General features: G+C 38.3%; 1 long non-coding RNA gene across 2 annotated transcripts in view; it reads left to right on the top strand.

Annotated features, from left to right (window-relative positions):
• The window catches only part of LOC107544085 (uncharacterized), a 52,952-nt gene extending 38,004 nt beyond the window's left edge, over positions 1-14,948 (top strand). For both annotated transcript variants that reach the window (XR_001603865.2, XR_015714007.1), the window contains one exon: positions 14,515-14,948. This is a non-coding gene — a long non-coding RNA (uncharacterized LOC107544085). The remainder of the gene's footprint in view (positions 1-14,514) is intronic.
• Positions 14,949-20,835: the final 5,887 nt, after the last annotated feature.

Below are 20,835 nucleotides of genomic sequence, written 5' to 3' on the forward strand. Positions count from 1 at the left end.
GACCTTCCCACCAGAGCTAGACTTATAGCATGCCACCGTGTTAAAACTTGGTGACTGAGCACAGGGTGTCCAGATGAATTAAAATGCTTTCTCTAGATGAAAGAATTTACTAAATTTAGGAGCTAAATTTACTAAATTTACTCATTAGGAGCTAAAATGGATTACTTCTCTCCTGGTTGACTTCTAAGGAAGAAAGAGAGAAATGGTTTAGAATTCCAAAGATTACTCACTGCACCTTCATCCAGTGCGCTCTACTTAGTTGGCTTATTTCAGGGACACCAGAAATTGCCCTCCCCAAATATTTATTGTTTAGTTCATTTAAAACCAGTCATTATGATCTTTTAAAATTATCTTTAAAGTGTTTGTGCTTACCTGCCTTTCATTTAAAATTTATAAAGAATTCTGTTTAACAGCATCACAATCAGAAGTACCATTGTCCCACCCCATATACTTTCATTAGCTGAGTAGTTGAAAAACCCATTGATAAAAGTGCCTCCACATTTTATAATTCCTGCTTTTGAAACTGGATATGAACACAGAGTCTGTTAGATTCCTGTCTCAAAGGGAATTATTTATACCAAATGCGTTTAAAGGAATATGTGGGGGGAATGTTTTCAATAAATACAAAAAATAAACATACAAGTTGTGTGGATTACTGCAATATGCAAAAAGGACATCGTGCTACCTGGCAAAATATTTTGGTTCTTATTTCTTGATTTTTATGAGAACAAAATAGTTAACCAGTGGTCCCAAAAATAAATCTCTACAAAATTAGCTTAGGAGGTTCTGAAAGTTTGGAATTGATAATTTTTCCCTTGGACACTGGGTCCACCTTTTGAAAGTTGATTCTTTTGGTCTGTAAACTCTCTGAGTTTGGTCCAGAGAAGTGTGACAGGTCTCAATCCATCTCTGTATTTTTACCCACAGAGCCTAGAAGAGTGCCCAAGACATGGTGGGTACTGAGGAAATTATAATGAAGGGGACTATTACCATTAAAATAAAGCTAGGCACACTGGACTCTATACTTCATTATAAAAGCCTGATATTTGCATTAAGAAGTAAATCTAAGCTTCAAAGTCTGAAAAGCTAAAGAAGTTGATACATATACATATAGAGAAAGGTGAGTGGATGCAGCTATGTATATGGATATAGCTATAGATCTATATTCCCATATATACTTCAGAAGGCTTTTTTAAATGGTCAGTTTTTTCTTTTACTCAGCTTTAACTCTAGGCCTATCAGTCTCACCCAGAATCGTTCATTAGTCACTAATCACTTATAACTTACCAACAGTTAAATAGTTTTGTGACTCAATTAGAATTTTTAATCAAAATAATCAGATTGGTTTCTGTTTGGAGAAAACCAGGAAAAATAATTCACAGTATTCATTTTGAAATGAGTAAAAAAAGTAACTAAAGGGCATGGTGGAGAAGCACTGAAGTTTAAGAGTATTTGCAGGAAAATAAGAAATTACTATTATGAGTCTAACTACAAATGAGAGTACTTTGCAGCAGAGAAAATTAAAGTGTGTAATAAAACAAGACACACCGAGAGCATTTCCCTAGGAGGCGCCAGGCAAGACGGGAGAGCAAGTTTGACCAACAGCTCTTCTAATGATGTACATACTTGAGAATTCATTAACCATTTGAGTCCTGCCTGATTATGATTAAACCCTTAGGGATGTGAATCAACTTTACTATGTGGAAACATTGAGGAAAACATTTATGAAAAATATGATTCAATTTCTGAAAATATAGGCCAATTAAAGTTTGAGATTTAATTTAGGAACTTTCACTCCGCATGGTGTATGTATTAATGATAATATCTCTCCTCTCATTCTTCATCTTTCTAAGCAAAAGGAGATTTTTACTTATTGACATAGTACTGAAAAAAATCTAGCTTTTCTCCAAAATTACACATTTTTTTGCATAAATGGGCCTAATTACCTGAATTCAGTTTTGATTAGCAGTGTTAATTGATGCAGCTGCGGATGGTATCTGTTTACCTAAATTACCATGTGCAAACAGCAATATGTCTGGAAGTGAATGTGCTCAACTGAAAATACTAATTAGCTAAGACGGATTGTTATTCAAGTCACATTGTGGAGCTTTCTAATGAAAGCCTGGATGTGTCAGGGTTTTATGATATTCAGACAGAAATGTCTATATTACATATGATTTCTAAATTTAATTCATAAGAACAGATGGGATGTCAGCCAGGGTTCTTCTGCCTTATCCCAGTATAATGTGAATATTTTACTCAACTGGAGATATATTCATATGTTTTTTTTGGTAAGGAACTCATCACGTGCTTTGACAATGTGCCAACCCTGCACATTCAGACTCATCTATTTCCTGACCGACATACATCCCAGATTATATCCACCTACTGTCCCCAAGATGAAGATGAACTGCTTTGCAAGTTTAATCACATCAATGAGCTAATTGAATGAAATCTAATAGCAGGAAGGTTAGTTAAACAGACAACTTACACTGAGTAGTATTTTATGGATGTTTTCTTCTTGCATCCCAAATTAATAATAATAATAATAATAATAATGTTTGATCACACAGTTCTTAAGAATCAATGAGCAACTCACATTCAGATTGCCTCATCTTCAATCATTTAAAAATAGATAGAAATGCAGTGCTTAAAAGTACCTAATTTTAAAGCTTTACAGTCTTTTCTGTGTCTTTGGTTCCCATTAACTTTGTCCTAAAGCATGACCTGCTTTGCTTAAGGCTTCTCTCTGAAGAAAACATTAATCTTTTACCATCTGCTGTGGCACTCAGCACTCATAATGGCAATGTGACTTGGAGGTACCCAAAGATTATAGTACAGATCTCTCACATCATAAAGTGAAGAAATAATGGACCCATCCTCCCTTTCCCAAGAGGCTGAATAACTGTACTTAATGCATAATAAGTCTCTCCCCAAAGGCTGTGAGAATAAGGCCTCTTGACTCAAACTTAAGAGTTTAAGATCCCTTATTAGATATTTTAAGATGCCATGAGTAAAATGGGGATAATTTCCATGATGCAAATTTGAATGTAATTATAGTTTGGCATATTTAATTTAGGTTTAAGTGAGAATTATAATTATCAAAAATTGAATTATATCAATTATGCTAATTTCTATCACCAAAGTTTTGTGCAATTTGGGATCCCTAAGATAGGTTTAAATCCAGAAAAACTACAATAGAATAATACTAAAAATAAGAAATTTGTGAAAATGACTTTTTACATCTTAGCTACAGAAATGTTCAAGTGCTGTTAACTGGCCCAGGAAAACATGAAGTGCTTGAAATAGCGTAAATCAAAATGGATAAAAGGGACATTAAATCCTGCTTGGACCATTTGTGTCCTATTTTCTATATCGATACCAATTGTAGCATATTATTGCTGTTTGCTGTCTGTTTGATGGAGCTCGTCCCAGTTTTTTCTTCAATAAAATTAATGTGTGATAGTGCTGATTATTTAATAGTATGCTTTGAAAAGCCACCTTCAGAATTTTCCTGATTATCACTTTAGCATTAGTCCTTTCAAAGGTGCTTAATGTAAAATTCCTTTATTCTTGTAATTTCTTTATTCTTGAAAACTTGGAAAGTTTTCTTTCCCAGTGGCCATAGGTAGTTTGCTAAATGCTCTGTGGACAATCTGAGTTCACTGTTAAAGAACAATACGTGTGTGTGTGTGTGTGTGTGTGTGTGTGTGTGTGTACACATTCATACATTCATAAGATCACCTAAACAAAGAGTTGAATTTAGACACTGGAGTCGGCCAACCAGTTTGATTGTTGGCTGTGTTTACCTTCTGTGCTGCAGGGTTCATTAAAACACCTGCTAAATAAATGTAAGTTTGTTTTCAGAGCATAGATAAAAGAAGAAAAATCTCCTCCTTGAAGCTCAGCTCTCTATTCTATTTAGAGTGATGTTTGGGGCCTTCTTTTCTCATCATGAGATTCTTTAAATATTTTAGCGATTTCTTTTTTATCTTCATATGTAGATGTGAAATTGTTTTGTGTCAGAATGTTTTAATCATCTTTCTTGACACGTGAGCACTTCTGCACAGTAAACCTTCAAATGGGAAAAGAGGTCAGTGATGTGAAATGTGAAATGGAGTTAAGGATTTTTATCAGACATTCCAATGAATTGTCTGCAGGCAAATAACTTAACTTTAGTGTGCAAATTAGTTAGTTTTAAGAATAAATATAGCTATCTTTCTGATTTATAAAGGATTTATCACTGTGCCCAAGGTTCATCAGATCTGTAAATGAAGTGTATGAATCTTTCCTTTGAACTCTAATTGGCATGTGGGGGAAGCAGGTCAGATTGAGTTAAAGGCTGAAGGACTTAATCCTTTGAAAAATTTTTGATTTAGTTTTATTACTTCTAAGTTCCACTAATGTATTCTAAGATTAATTTGACTCTGACTTCTTCCTCTATGCTGATTTCTTTCGAAAGGAGAGACTGTAGGCTCCCTGAGGGGTATCTTTTATTTCTTTGTCAAACCTTCCCCTCTGCCCTCACCCAGTTTCCTCTGTGAGAAGTGGTGTGCACACAGTAGGCGCTCTCAAGACAGTCCCCAATCATGTATAACTCGTAGTAACCTATATTACAGATACTGTGTGTTACCTGATCCAGGGGCTGTAAAGCCTCTGAAGACATTTTCTTAAATGTAAAGATCCTTGTTGTTTTGAAAAAAGGTGCATATTTTTAATCAGTTTATGTTCTGGTCAAAGGAACCCTAACATTTCCCAAAGGATAGGATTCATTTGAACTTCCTTCCTAAACCGTGTAACATATGCTCCTCTTGAGTTAATGCAGATTTCAGAGGAATGTGATGTGAATTGGTAAGCAAAGCTTTGTGGACAGGCGGACTGAAATGCATATTTTCCCTGTGTTATTTGCAAGCAGTGTGACCTTGGGCATTTTCTTAATACTTTTGGGCCTTAGTTTACCCATCTGCAAAAGAGAGTTAATAATACCCATACAGAATGGTATTACGAAGAATAAACTACATAATGTATATAAACACCTTAACCCAATGCCTACTATAAAGTTGACACTTAATATATAATAGATATCATGATTGTATAAAATACTGTGGCTTGTCTTCAAAAACCAACAGAGGCAATTAGAGATTTTTTTAAATGTAGCATTTATTAACTCAACATTTTACAGTAAAGTGATTTGAATTTCCCACCAGTATATATAAGTCCATTTTCCCCAGGTATCTATGTGTGCATGTGTGTGCATGCATGTATACATGTCATTTACATGAGAATGAAATGAAACCCCTGGCCTCTCAAGGCATGTGGTCTGTAAAGGTCTGGCTTTTTTCCCTTCTAACAATTTCTTACAGCTATGTAACATTTCATAGCTCAAAAATCATTCTTCACCCATTATCATATGCAATCTTCACAGTAACAAGACAGGGCAAGTGACATTCCATTTTTCTTTGTAAACGGGGTTTGCAGACATGTTAAGTGAGTGAGGGACAGGGAAGAAGGGAAGGTAGGAGAATATACTCGGAATCTTTTTCTAGACTGTTTAGAAAAAGAAGCTGATAGGGTTTCTCCACACAATGTTGGCAAACAGTAATGTCCTCAGTGAATATTACTGCATTTAAGTACAGGACCCAGTAATGAGTATATTATGAGACCTGGGATATTATTCAGGTTTGCGCAGGAGGAGTGAATTTGTTTCTTTTCAACAAACACTGAAGATATTCTGACTCATTGCATTATTTTCAATAGTTACACATTGTCATTTTTACTATTACTAGGGTGTAGGTGGAAATGGGGTGACCTTATTTGGAAAAGCTGGAACAAGGAATTTGGGTCTCTTTCAGGCCTGGACAAAGGCCCAGAAGTGTAAATGTGGGCAAGAGTCTAGGGATTTCTTAAGAAATTAGCACCTAAAGCCAGATTCCAGAAAAGTCTATTCTTTCATACAAGGAGCTAATCACAGGAGAGGGAAAATCAAAGAAGCCATGGCATCCATTTATAATGTATTTTATTGGGTAAAAATATTTCACTGATTTGTGAGGTATCGTGAAAAGCACTGTAGGAAGATAGAAAGTACAAGACATGGTGCCTGAAAGGATTTAAATAACTATTCTTAATAAAAGGTGCATCATTATATACCTTTTAGAGCAACAACACTATAGTTTAATTGGCAAATTCTTCATCGTTTAATTTTAAGGGCATTAAGCAATGCATTTATTCATTCATGTACTTATTCAGCAAACATTTCCTCCTCCCTGCACTGAGTAGTGGAGCTCAAATGTGGTCTTTGAAGTCAGATGATCTGGGGGTAGGTCCTTGGTTGTCCACTAACTAAAGGTGGGGCAAATTATTTGAATCTCCAGCTTGCTTCTCTAAAAATAAGGTTGATCATAATGAGAACAATATGGGAATTCATAGTATTTGTAAGGCACTCCCCACTGTGCGGGACACACACAAGTGCTGTTATTTCATTTCCACCAAAGGGACGTACAAGTAGTTGGAATGGAGATACACATACCTAGAGCATCCAGGGAATTCTGCTGTGGCTTGTAAATGAGTACAATCTAACACAGTCTAGACTCCATAGGCGCTGATAAAACTTAGATATAGGAAAAGTCTTTTAGGCAAAGGGAAAACAGTAGCAAAAATCCTCTGCAAGCAGTGTGGTGTCTACATTCCAGCCATGCCTTTGTTTAGCATACGGAGCCTGATGAGCATCTCCCTGGAGACCACTGTTAATTTAGGAACCTACAACATCTGTGCAATGTAAATAGGACCAGTGCCCAAACCCAAAAACACATTGAACACGATTTTCCTATTCAGTGTGGTTGAATAGGAAAACATCCATCCCTGGGCTGTGATTCGTGCACTACATGGACCTAATTGACACCGGGCTGTTGCCTTTTCAGATAGCACGCATGGTGGAGTTTCGGTGTATTTGGACTTGTTCAGCGTTCTTATGTCCAGAAATTCCAAATTAGATTTTTGTCATTAGCTTGTCAAGCTTGTCCTAAGCCTACTTAATGAGGTCTGCCGGTGGAATGCCTTTTATGTTCCGTGGCCTTTATGCTTAGCCTCAGCTACTCTCAGCTGCGGCTGAGAAGTTAATGAAGTCACCACAGTGCTCGCCTGTCTGCGGCTTTTGAAAACACACCTCGTGTGTGTTTGGGTATTTAAATTGTTTTCTAGCTTTTAGAGTTTATATCCTCGTGGTGCATTTAAGTGCTATGGAAATAAGACCAGATGGATGTGACAACCAGCCATTCGGGAAATTACACACACATTACATTTCAGAAAACCAGTCTACATATGTCTATCTGGATGCGCTCGTATGCCGGATTATTTTTGTTGCATCCAAATGGTTGGGATTTCAGCAAAACTGTTACCTAGAATATCAGCTAGAGAATTCCTTTCAGGGGGAAAAGCATGGCCTGCAGTGAGCCGTTTTGTGAAACACAGCCTAAGGTGGGGAGAGAGGGAAGGTCACTGCTTTTCTCAGCCTCCCTTTAGCTTTCCCCGTCACACTCTTCACGACAGACATTGCATGATAAACTTGCTCAGTGTCCACCATTCCTCTAGAACGTAAACTCTGTAAGGACAGGTGATTTTTTTGCCTTGTTTAATACCGCACAGTGCTCAGCACATAGTAAGCACGCTGTGCGTGCTAATGAATGAACTGGCTGTGACCAGGTAATGAAATGGCGTTCAATTCCCCTTTGTGCTAAATTCAGCATAACTTGGAGATGTTCTTTTGTCTTTTCAATGATGAGCACGTAATTGTGAATGGTGATGATCATGATGACCATGCCTAATGCTTATATGAGGTTTTCTCTGCGCCAGGCACTGTCCTGAGCACGTTCAGAAACCTGGGGGGGGGGGGGGGGGGGGAGGTTATTCTGCCTGCTCCACGGATGGGGAATCTGAAGCCCAAATACCTGGACATGGTGAAGCCAGAATTCAAAGCCGCAAGCCTACTCTTTTACATCGCACCTGTTATATAATGTGGCTTCCAGGGTTTGAAAATGAATCATCTCAGGAATTGATCTACCCTTTCAGTTAGCAAAACCTATCACCTAACAATGACCTATGAATTTTGTGCTGTAGTCAAATGTGCTTTTCAGTTCAACCTGGTAGTACAAGGGCGATTGCTCCCATTTCGCTCTGAGAAGCAGGGATCTGAAGAGGCCGTCGCTTTTCCTATTTTCTATTACTCTCTTCATTGATTTGTCTACCTACTTGCTCTTCTGTAGAAAAAGGAAAAGAAGACAGAGCAGATGATAAATGCTAGCTAAAATGTTGTGCTAATAAGCCCAAAAGGACATTGTCAAGCTGGATGGAAAAATTGGTATCGGAGACTCTACCTTGGCTAACTCATGGTTCCTCAAGTTTCACTCTTACTGACACACATTGTGATAAAAGGTTCAAATTTAGATTTGAAGTCAAACATATTATAGAACCTTTAGCAACAAATGCACCTGCCCACTTGGGTTTGGTTAAGTTGATATTACAGGTTAGTTTCTATACCTCCGCACAGACCTCCCATGGTGCTGTAGGCTTTGTCCAGGTAAGTGTTAGAAGAAATGGAGAAGCCAAAATAAAATTATAAATTCCCTGCAGGTTGGTGAAAATCACCTCCAGATACATAGGTATTAAGGGAGTGGACAGTATGTAGAATGTAGTTAATGGCTGATAAATCTTCAGTTGAATGGCATAGTTTTCAGGGACTCATTTGTGTACTGCAGAACAGTATTCCATAGCCAGAGGGACCATATCTTCACTAGAATTGGAAATTATGTTCATTACCTGTATGTTTTCCTGAAACCTCTCCTATTGTCCATCCATAAAACAGTATCATTTTACCAATTCATTTCGGTGATGCCTCCTCCAACCAGTTCAGGTGCTCAAATCAATCTTCCTGCATCTTTCCTTCTCCTGAATGTATCAGTTCCATAAAATCCCATTTAGAAATGAAATAGCTTTATTTTGGGCTCACATAATCCTATTTCTTCCTTTTATATAATGTGCAGTTATGTGCTATGAAGTCTTGATATTACCTAATAAGGTAAGCTATCAATTCCTGCCTTCCTGCCCCTACTAACTGAATGAGATGATTCATGCAAAATGCTTAGCAATACTAGTACATGGCAAAAAAACAAAACAAAACAAAAACACAAAAAAAAGACAAAACAAAAACCTCAATAAATGGCATCTACTATTGGGCATCGATTACCTGTAAACATATTCAAATACATTGGGAGAAAATTGGAGAAATCAATTTTTCAGAAGACCTTTTGGATGAGACCATGATTATTCCCATTTGGGGTCAGATAAACAAAATCCAAAATCATAGGTTTATATTATTCTCTTGGACTTTGTAATCATACTATGTCTAGTCTACTTCCTCATAACTTTCTTTTCATATATTATGAAATCAACTGGTTCTCATCAACTGGTTCGCATCTAATCATCATCATCACTATGATAAAAATATCTCCAAAAAACACTATCAATATTTACAGAGTACTTCATAGCTTATAAGGCACTTCCCTTGTCTTTTCTTCTTTCCCCAACCCTTCATACTTGACATTGTAAGTAGAGAGGACACAAATCATGTTGCTAATATGGGATGGGTTAAGAGTCTGATTCTCAGATGCTACATCACCATGATAAATGGGAGATTTGTGCAATTATTAGCAAAGCAGAGAATTTTTAATAACACCTGCAGGCATGCCCCACCTTCAGAGAACAAATTTTGGAAAGGACTTTCTTGAACTAATGTTATTGAACCTGACCTATGGAAAGTACACATTCTTTCCTGTGTCTCTTCCCCTCTTCCCTCTAGTTAGTGACTTGGAAAGGGTTCTCAGACACTGGCTTCCAGGTGCCCCAACTCTTCCAGCAGGCAGAAAGACAAGCAGGTAGATTAGAGTATAGGGCTAGGAATAATTGCTTTTTCATCAGGATTTTATTTATTTTTTTATTTTATTTTAATTTTTTTAAAATATATCTCTATTGATTTCAGAGAGAGGAAAGGGGAGGGAGAGAGAGAGATAGAAACATCAATGATGAGAAAGTCATTGATCGAGCCCGCAACCTGGGCATGTGCCCTGACCGGGAATCAAACCCCGATCACCTGGATCCTAGGTCGACGCTCAACCGCGGAGCCACCCCCGGCCGGGCTTCATCAGGATTTTAATATTGCAAGGCCAGAAGAATAGGAAGTTGTGAAAATTTTTTAGAACAGCTTTAGATTTACAACAAAATTGAGAGGAAGGTGCAGAGATTTCCCATGTACTCCCTGCCCTCACACATGCATAGCCTCTCTCATTATCAAAGAAAGAACCTACATTGACACTCATAATCACACATAGTCCATAATTTTCTAATTTAAAATAGGGTTCACTCTTGGTAGTGTACATTCTATGGGTTTGGACAAATGTATAATGACATATACCCATCATTATAATACCATACAGAACATTTTTACTGCCCTAAAAATCCTTGGGCTCTGCCTATTCATCTCTCCCTGCCACCCACCCCTGGCAAACACCCATCTGTTTTGTGTGTTAAGTTTTGCCTTTTCCAGAGTGTCAAATAGTTGGAATCAAACAATATGTAGCTTTTTAAGATTAGCTTCTTTCACCTAGTAATATCCATTTGAGGTTCCTCCGTGTCTTTTCATGGCTTGATAGCTCATTTCCTTTTAGCACTGAATAATATTCTGTTGTCTGGATGTACCACAGTTTATTCATTTACCTACTAAAGGACATCTTGGTTGCTCAGGAACTGGATGAAGGAGAACTCTTACGGATGAACACATTCTGCTCATTGATAGTTCTAATACAGCAACATTACTATGATTCCACATAAATATGTCTTAACAGTTTTAGAGCTGAAGAAGAGATGAATGGGGCATGGTTTTTACAAATTGTTTGTGTCATTGGATAGGATGAAAAATGGGAATATGCCAGTTTCTTATTTAAACAGCAGTTCACCAGGTGACACAACATTCCAGATAACAAGAGAGGCTTATCTCTAGGTGCGATGCTGAGCGCTTAGTCATTGCAGGAACATGGGGACTGGGAAATGGAAGAGGCTGATTTATGTAAAACTGAAAGAGATGCTCCTCAATCATTATTATCAATGAACTATTATTATATTTGCATCTGTGGAGGGTGGAAAAAAATAACCTTCATAAGTTCTTCTGGCTGGGCTAATCAGATTAACATGAGACAGATTAACAAGAGGAAATATCCTAGATTTATTGCAGATGTACTCGCCGGAGTGCCATAAGATATGAGACTGGAGGACACATTGGGCAATTGAGGTTTTTGTGCCATTTTGGACAGGAGAGGGAGGCCAGGGCCTGAGATTTCAAAGGGTTAATGGGCGATTCACAGGTAGGTGAGAAAGAGCAAACATGTGAAAAACAAATTTTTGCTGGGCACCCAGAAACAATGCAACACAGGGGGGAGTCCAGTACATAGCTTTGCTAGATTTCTCCCCTTTTGCCACATTTAGTTTATATTTTGATGCTAAAGTGATGCTCCGTTCCTCTAAGCAGGTTTTTCTATCCGAATTCCTGTAGGCAGGTAAGCAGGGGAGGGTCAAAAATTCTTTCTGAGTCTTTTATTTCTTAATAACCTGTTTGAAATCACTATCCCAAAAGGCAAATTTGGGGGGGGGGGCAAAACTTTGGTCCCTACCTCATCACATATCCCAAATTTGGATGTCATCGTCATCCCTGAGAAGCTTATATGTTAGGTAGCTGATCACTGCTGTTTTTTGTTGGCTTATTTTCTTAATCATTAAGAATATTTGAAAAATACTAGTGTCTTTGTGAGTGTGTGTGTGTGTGTGTGTGTGTGTGAAGGAGATTTAATCTTCCACATCTATATTTTTAATCAAGGTAATGTTTGTGTAAAACACTGACTATTTTGTAGCGGTGGAAGTAAAGAAAAATATATTTTGACAATGTATAAAACAAATGAAGAACATTCTACCAAGTGAATTTTAAAAATAACCAATGGAGGTTGACCTGAAAGGTTTATTTTTATTTTTATCAAGTTCTAACAGACTTCAATATCTGAAGGAAATAGAAGATTTCAGAGCTTGCAGGAAGGCAGGCTGTCCAGTGCCTGCCTACTCACCTCAAATAACTTTAAACTCTGAAAACATCTGGCTGTCATTAGCATTAGAACGAGACCTTGTAAGAAGTGAGAATATCTTTGTGGGAACAAATTGATAGGGCCTTAAATCCTTTCTGTGTGGAGAAGAGAACATGTTTACCTTACCATATGACTGGCAGAGTTTTGAGAATACCTTTTGTATACATATGTATTTATTTGCTTTGTGAAACTGGCCTTTTTCCTTCATAGCCAGAAGGAATCGGTCTCAGAAGGCATGCAGGCAATCAAAATATTTTCAAATCCCTGAAGCCAACGAAACACTAGCTTTGGGTTTACTTACTGGTGTGTGTCTTCCTAAACATTAAAAAACAAAACAAACAAACAAAAACAATTCCTGACCCTAAAGGGCAATAAACTAGACCTCTATTAGGCCTAGCAGATATAAAATGTGAGGATTAAAGGGCGTTCAGCAGGAATGACCTGCAAATAATATCTGTCTCAGAACGTATGGTCACTGAGTTAAGCTTGAACAGAAAAGGGGAAACATAGAATAAATATTTTGTGTTCATGCAAAGCAGCCAAAACTTTCTCAGGAACATACTTATTACAAACTCAACTAGGTAACATACATGTCCAGAAAACTTACATGTGAGGGTTTTTCTTTCTTAGCCCACACCCTGTCCCAGTCTCATAACTCCACACCAGCAGTATGCTAGGTATTGATGAGGCAATGTAAACATTCCAGAAATTGATGGGTATTATTTGCTGGACATGTCATTGTTGACATCAAAGCAGGTATTAGATTCTAAAGGGTAGGTTCAAGACCCGTGCTCCACAGAAAGAGAATGAAATGACATAAACCAAGTTGGAGTTTCAAATCCCTACAGAATTCAGTATTTTGTCATGAATGTTCTCTTTCCCATTTTATATGCCAAGAGACCAAAACACACAATGTTGAAGTAACTAATTAGCACCAAACTAAAGTTCAAAGTTGAAAACAACTTGAGAAAATTAAGTGGTATTATTGGCAAAGGACTGTTCTTATTTGTTCTAAATGCTGTATTGACAACCATTTAAAAATAGCTAAATATTTAAAGAACTGAAATAACATAGACAGTGTCAAGATATTGGGACATTGAGTGTGTTTTGACATTCCAACATGGGGCTCATTCAGGGAATTTGCCTGTGTCAGATAATTTAAGGTGTGTTTGGCAAATCCTTACTTTTTTGAATGACAGAAAATATTCGTGGGTCTCTGTCAGTTGCCACAAATTTAAAATTAAATCCATGCTCTTGGCTTCAGAAGACGGAATATTTCCATAAGGATCTTTATTTTCCTGACGACATTATTTCCAGTGCAATTTATACTACCACCTTCAGAATCCCATACCACCCTGGATTCAGAACAGAACATTCATATTTTGTGGTATCTCTCCTTAATAAATGTCTTTGGGACATATATTCATCCATATACATGCAAAGTAAGGGTGGAAAGTAGGCTTTCCAAATCCCAGAATCCTCAAATTATGGCATTTTCACTAACACCATTGAGCAAGGTGAATTGATCTACCTTTATTGAGTATCTACCATATCCCAGGTGGCTTATATATATATAACCTCTAATTGTCACAACAACCTAGAAAAGTAGACAAAACCATCACTATTTCGTAGAGGAGGAAACTGAAACTAATTGTGTTTAATGAACTTTTCCAAGGCTACCCAGATCAGATTTTTAAATGAGGGTTGACTCCAAAGACAGTGTTCTTCCATCACACCACAGCGAGCCAGCTTACTACCTGGGGAGGCTGTACCAATCTGAAATATCAAAGGAATCAATGATGTTCATGGCGCATTGTTAACAAATGCTAAGCCCACGTGCCAACTGAGGCTCCTCAGTCCTCTTGGTAATTGAAATTCCCAAGCCCGGAATTTCATGTGCCATCTAGGGAAAGATACAAAGTTAGCTAAAGGAAGAAAGAAAAACCAAGAGGAGGATATTAGATCTGTTTACTTGGTGGTGGCTCTTAGAGGAAGAAAAAAGAAGATGCTTGTTTTCCTGCTGATGTTTTCTGTTTAGAAAAGAACAGGGGTGCCAGGGGTTAAAGGGTAAAGAGAGAATGTTGATATTGCCGTGATGAGCAACGGAGAGTTGGTTGGGGGTTATTTCTCCATCTCCCTGATCATTCCACCCTTCACTGAATGAGAATATTCTGTTTGGCTTTCAGGGTAGGGTTGCCATGCAAGAAGGGTACGTTAATTTCATATTTTCTCATAACTTTCTTTTGGGGATAAGCATTTTGGTTTTCTGCTGTTTATTATTTCAAAGGCATCTATATGCTAATATGTTTATGCTAATTATTTTCATGTTTCCCCTCAGGTTATGCTTCATATCACCCACTAGGGAGAATCATCTCTCATGAAAACTTTTAAATTTGATTTTGAAAATTATTCAGAAAAATTTGAGCCACGCTGTCTTCCAATGCAGGCAAGAATATGCTCTGGAGATTCCTATAATTCAAAGAAAATGGATTGGGATAGCATTTGGGTTCTCATGCTGCCAAAATCCTCTTGAGCAGGTACACAAAGCATTAAACGTTGTGACATTGAAATGTTGGAAGAATAATTAAAATAATAATCTAATAATAGATTTTGAGAAATTGCTAAATTTCGGTGTTTGATCCAGAGAGAAGGGAAAGGCTATTTTCATTCTTGGCAGCTTTCTGAGGTGTGTTAATTGCTTCTATTGCTATAAATACTGTGTTTTAATTGTATGTCATTGCTCCTTAGCGTCATTTCTAGAAAGTTGATTCTAATAATATTATTAATGCCTGAAGCTGATTTTCTGCTTACAGGAAAAAATGAGGTAAAAGAAGAACTTCGTATAATGAGCTAGCTTGATGCTTTCTTCCAGGTTTTTGATTACAGAGAAATTTTTTTACAAGATTGTAATTTGTTTTGAGAGTAGGTTCCAATTTAAAAACAAACAAACAACCAAAAAAACATAGACGTTAGCCAATTACCCTGTCTTAAAAATATTTCTTCAGGCATCTTCTTTGCAAGATAACCAAGACTAAAAAACTGATTTCTCAACATGGGCTATTAAAACTTAAGTCACCCTGGAGGGCATTTCACATTTCTCCCTTGGTTAAGCACTGGACCCCTTTTGTTCCCAAGCATTTCAAGGGTTCAAAGAAAAAGCCCCCCATTTCACACTCCTCCTATTGTTCTTTGTCCCTCTTGGTGCTTAAGAAAAACCAAGGAATCAGGAGCACTGGGGGAATTCGCACTGCAGACTTAAGTCCACGGAGGGTCCCGGCCTCCTCCTTTCCTACGCCTCTCTCCATCTTTCAGTAGCTGCACCTAATTTATTTCTGTTTTTCAAACGCCCCCACCTTTAGACCTCACCAGTGCTTCGCTCTGCGAGAGGGGCAGCCCGGCTGCTGCTGTTTCCCCTCTCATCTCATTTTACTGCCTCTTGAGCTCCGAGGCAGTGCTAACAGTAGGAGACTTCACATTCGGGGCTGGGAGAAAGGTCCCCTGAAAGGCGGCCTCACAGGTCAACTAGGCTCTTCTAGTTTGGACAGGTTTCTGGACAACATGTGCTGGGACTGGCAACCAGCACTTCAACATTTACAGTCATCCCCTCTCTTCAAACAGGAGGCATCATCCCTGGGGGTACATTTGGTAAATTGGCTGGAACACAAGATTGTCAATTAAAGGTAAAATAACATTTTGTTGAAACCTGGCTATGTTTGGTACATTCTATTGAAACAGTTTAAGTGTTGAACCTTTGTGACCCAACGTTGTTTTCTTTCCATTCTAGTTATTTGCCTGTGACAATATCAGAATAGCTACACATTTAAAGTTGTGTTTGGGGGAGGATTCATTGGACAGTGAGCTGTCGATCCTAAGGCAGTCCCAGCTAAGAAGAAACTTTCCCTCCGTGTTCTTCTCTGAACATAATTTAAAGATAATTCAAATAGAAAAGCAATTTGCGCGCAATTAGATCCAAATTTATTAGGTGTAGGTGAACCATTCGATCTGATTACCGAGGCTGCTATAAGTGTTACTCTCTTTGTGAACGAAATTCTATGAGGACAGGAAATATATCGATGAACCACTGTTGTAGCCCAAAGCTGTAGGTGGTGGTTGCGTTTTGTGGATAAACGTTTGGTGTGCATGACTCAGTCTATATGGGTAGCGAAATTTGATTGAACACAGCTCCAGAAATGCTGTGTGATCAGAGAGGAGTAACACTCCTGAGGCTCCTGCAGTGATCATGAACTTTGTGAAAGGCACATGGCTTTGAAATAAGAGGGACTAGATTCAGAGAAGCCTGGATTTGAGTCTCACATAACTACCTACTAGGTGTTTTTTTTACCTAGATGAGTTTCTTGGCTTCCATGTCCTTGTGGAAAATATGAAAGGAAGAATCGCATTTACTTTATTTAAATCAGCTGTGAGGATTAAATGAGATAATATAGTTGCATGGCCCCCACACCTAATAAATGCTCGACTAATGGTCACTACTTCTATTATCATTAGTATTTTAACTGCTTCTAACACCTTTAGAATTGTGGGTATCATTATTAATGATATAATGGTTACGTGAAAGGTTAAATTTTTTTTTTTTCTATGGAGAATTTAGGTCACAGAAATCAAAAGTTGACACATTAGATACTTTTTCTTCTAGTAACATGGGGCCTATGAAATGAAAATGCGGAAAAGCTTGAGTTTTAAGTGTGATTCACTGAAGTCTCTATATACCATCACAAACATTCATTAAACACCGTGGGGTTTTTTGTTCTTGTTAAACCTAAGATGCTACACAAGATGAAAAGAAATTAAATCCCACCAAATTTTTTTGCTTGTATCTAACCAGTGCCAAATATTCAAGATAGAAAGAAGTCACTTACAAGCTAGATATTTTTACCTTCACTTTCAAGAATTCAGACGTCTATCTAATGAGCTGGCTTTTCCCCTTGTCTTTTGTATACCTGATATTAGCAAAGCTATTTTGTGATTTGCTACTTGTGTTGCCAGTAGTGGTGGCCTTGTTGATTACAGGGTACAGTTTTAAATTCCTGCATTTATGAAGTGTGGGATTGCTTAGGAATTAGGCTTTCTATAGGAAAAACCATCTTGCTGGTTGAAAAGCCTAGGAGACTGCCAGGCCATCTTTAGGAGCCAGAACATCATAGACGAGCATACGGCTGGGTCTCTAGCCCATCAACAAGTTTCAGTCTTGCTGCTAAACAAGGGAAGAGTAAATAGGCTTTATTTGCCTCCAAAACTGGTGGCTCCTCACGGGCAGAAAAATGAGATGTCACTTAAACCTTTGCAGGGTTAGAATGGATCGTGCCATTCTGAATTGAAAAGTCAACTCTGACTTTCTGTATTGCTGTTGATCTCTCTCTTAAAGTCACCCCACTGACTTCACTGGATAGATATTCCAGACAAAAAGTCAACACAGAAGCAGTGACTCTAAATGACACACTATATCAGATGGGTTTAATTGATATTTACAGAACAACATTCCTCTGAAGTGCATGAGTCATTCTCAGATAGACCACAGGTTGGGACACAGAACAAGTCCCTACAAGTTCAAGAAGATTGAAACCATATCAAGCATCTCAGATCACAATGGCATGAAATTAGAAATCAACTACAGTAAAAACACTCAAAAAATCCAAACACATGGAGGTTAAATAACACGTTATGAAACAATGAGTGAGTTACCCATAAGATCAAGAAAGAAATCAAAAACTTCCTAGAAACAAATGAAAATGAACACACAACCACCCAAATCTATGCGACACAGCGAAAGCAGTACTGAGAGGCATGTTCATAGCACTGCAGGCCTACCGCAAAAAGCAAGAAAATTTTTTAGTAAACTATCTAACCCTACACCTTAAAGTGTAGACAGTTCCCCCGTGAAGCTGTCCGGACCAGGGCTTTTGTTTGCTGGGAGTTTTTTTATTACTGCTTTGAGTTCATCACTTGTTATTAGCCTATTCAGGTTTTCTGATTCTTTCTGATTCAGTTTTACATGATCTCACTCATATGTGGAATCTAATAAACAAAATAGACTGAGGAACAAAACAGATCCAGAGACATAGAAGCGTGGAACAGACTAAGGAATCTCAGTGGGAAGGTGGGGGTGGGGAAATGGGTGAGGAGAGATTAATCAAAGAACTTATCTGCATAAATGCATAACCCATGGACACAGACAATAGTGTGGTGAAGGCCTGGGGGGTGGTGGATGTGGGGTGGAGGGGATCAATGGGGAAAAACATGGAAGATATCTGTAATACTTTCAACAATAAAGATAAATTTAAAAGAAAAAAAAGAAAGAAAGAAAGAAAGAAAGAAAGAAAGAAAGAAAGAAAGAAAGAAAGAAAAGAAAGAAAGAAGAAAGAAGTCAGCTTTGACTTTTAATTGCATACCAAAACAAAGACCCACTAATGCATTTGCTAACAAAGGTTCTTACTACATACAAGTTGCAATAAAAAGAGATTTTTTTCCTTTATATTTAGAACGGTTCTAATCACAATAGAGCCTTCATTAAGACACTATCTTGAGTATATATTTATGTTTTAATTAATTTTTACCCTTTCCTGTGGATTTCCCTCTATCATGAAGCCATCCCTCAAAGGAAATGCTGACAATAAATTAATATCCATACCCCAGTGTATTTTACGGTGTTTCATTTTAAATAGTCACATTCAGGTTTAAGTATAGCATCATTTACCTTTCACTATGCCTAGCATATAGGAGAGGCTAAATAAAACAGCAATTAAGAAAAACATAGCATTATTAGAATTAGAGCGATACTTCTCCATCTTTCATTTCTGTTTCATCATTCTTCAGCGAAGTTGGTGTAATCTCTCCTCCAGTGGGCAAGAGTTGGAATTTTTCACAGTCACAAGTGAAAGAGAGAGCAAAATAAGAGAGATTTTCATTTATAAGATTGCCTTTCTCTTATCTACTGGTCCTGCCTCCCAGACTGTCTGTCTGTCTCTGGAAAGCTAAGTCAATAAAAATGATGCGAGCTGGCATCTCACAAATGTACACCCTTAAACCATGAAGCAGCAATGCTGTGCAGGAAATATTTTCCTGACCTTTTCAAATTGCATCCAACTGTCTCGGGAATTTCTCAGTGACTAGAGGTAATAAGGTTCAATCCGTTTTACTGGCTGGCTTCAAATTTAGTTCCTCCGAATCTCAAACTTATCTATTCTTTGCATCTTGGCCCTGGCATCCATTCAGCATAGAAATCCACGCATCTAATCTGTTTTCCTCTTTCTCAGGCTTTGCTAAAGGATCACACTGTGGAATCTATGTCCCCTTACGGCCCCTTCCGAAACAGAATATTAGCATGGGGAAGGTTGTCTTTTGAGAGCCCTTACTGAATTTAATTAGCTTTAAATTTCATCTCCATCTGACGTCTTAGTTTTTTACCTACATGATTTGGGCCTCAGTAATCTTCATTAGATAAAACTTTTTCAGTGCAACTATACCAGGGGCACTCTGGAGGATGTTAAAGAGGCAAAAATATGTGGATTTCTTTCATGTTAAATTGCTTTTGGTTTTTGTTCTGTGAGTCCAAATGCGCCGGGCACACTACACTCCCCGGGTAAGGGCGGGAGTCAGCCAAGTGTGGCGCGCCACCAGGCAGCTGGGCCGGCCGGTTCTTCACTGTGTTCTCTGAAGGGGAACAGAAAACAGAAGCTGAGGACACGTTTCTTGACCTCCCGAAAGCGTGGGATGTCAGGAAGCCTTGGCAAGGAGTTAAAAAGCTTGTCTTGCCTTGCACATTTAGAGCGCCCCCGAGCTGCCTGCGACTCTGGGGGAGATGCCGCGTTTCCCCGCCTGCAGGACGCCCCGGGTCCCCGCGCCCTCTGCGCGGCTCCCGTCCCCGCCTTTGCACTGCCTTCCGCAGCAGAGGTGAGGTTCTCGGCTGGAAGTTCCTGGGGTCCGTGGAGCCTGGAGCCTCTTTCCAGAACCTCTCTGTTCAGGGGCAAGCCGCTGCCAGGAGGAGGAAACCTGCCTGAAGTTGCCCTCCTAAGAGTTTGTGTGCGCTCGTTCAGTAATTGTCAGGTGTGATTAGCACAGATCTTTGGCTTTATAAAAGCGAGATCATTTCAAATAACCCAATTCAGAAAACGGGTTTTAGAAGGAAAATAGTGAAAAACAGATATTTTAAAATTTACAGTAGTGTAGAAACAGCACAGCTGGCCCTCCATACCCATGGGCCTGTATCCGCAGAATCCCACCAAGCAGATGGAAAATGTTGGGAAGAGAAAAGTTACATTGTCGCCGACCTGTATTCAGTAGTTAAGCTTCTGATAGTTGCACCTGTAATGAAGATGCACAGACTCTTTTCCTTGTCATTGTTCCTTAAACAGCACACTCTAAAACTGTTGACGTGGTGTTTACATTTTATTAGGCAGTGTGAGTGATATAAGGTGATATAAAGCATTGTTCCTAAGTTATATGTCATTTCATAGAAGGGGTTTGAACACTGGGAATTTTGGTATTTGCGTGTGTGTTGGGGGAGGGGGGTCTTGGAACCAATTCTCCATGGATACTGAGGGGAGACTATATACTTATGTCAAACTTTATGTTCATAATATAGCTTATCTTTTCCATTTTAAAAAAAAACAAAGACAGTGGTGTTGATGAAAGTTAAAAGGAT

This window comes from Miniopterus natalensis, chromosome 2, assembly GCF_054644295.1.
Source record: "Miniopterus natalensis isolate mMinNat1 chromosome 2, mMinNat1.hap1, whole genome shotgun sequence".
NCBI lineage: Eukaryota > Metazoa > Chordata > Mammalia > Chiroptera > Miniopteridae > Miniopterus > Miniopterus natalensis.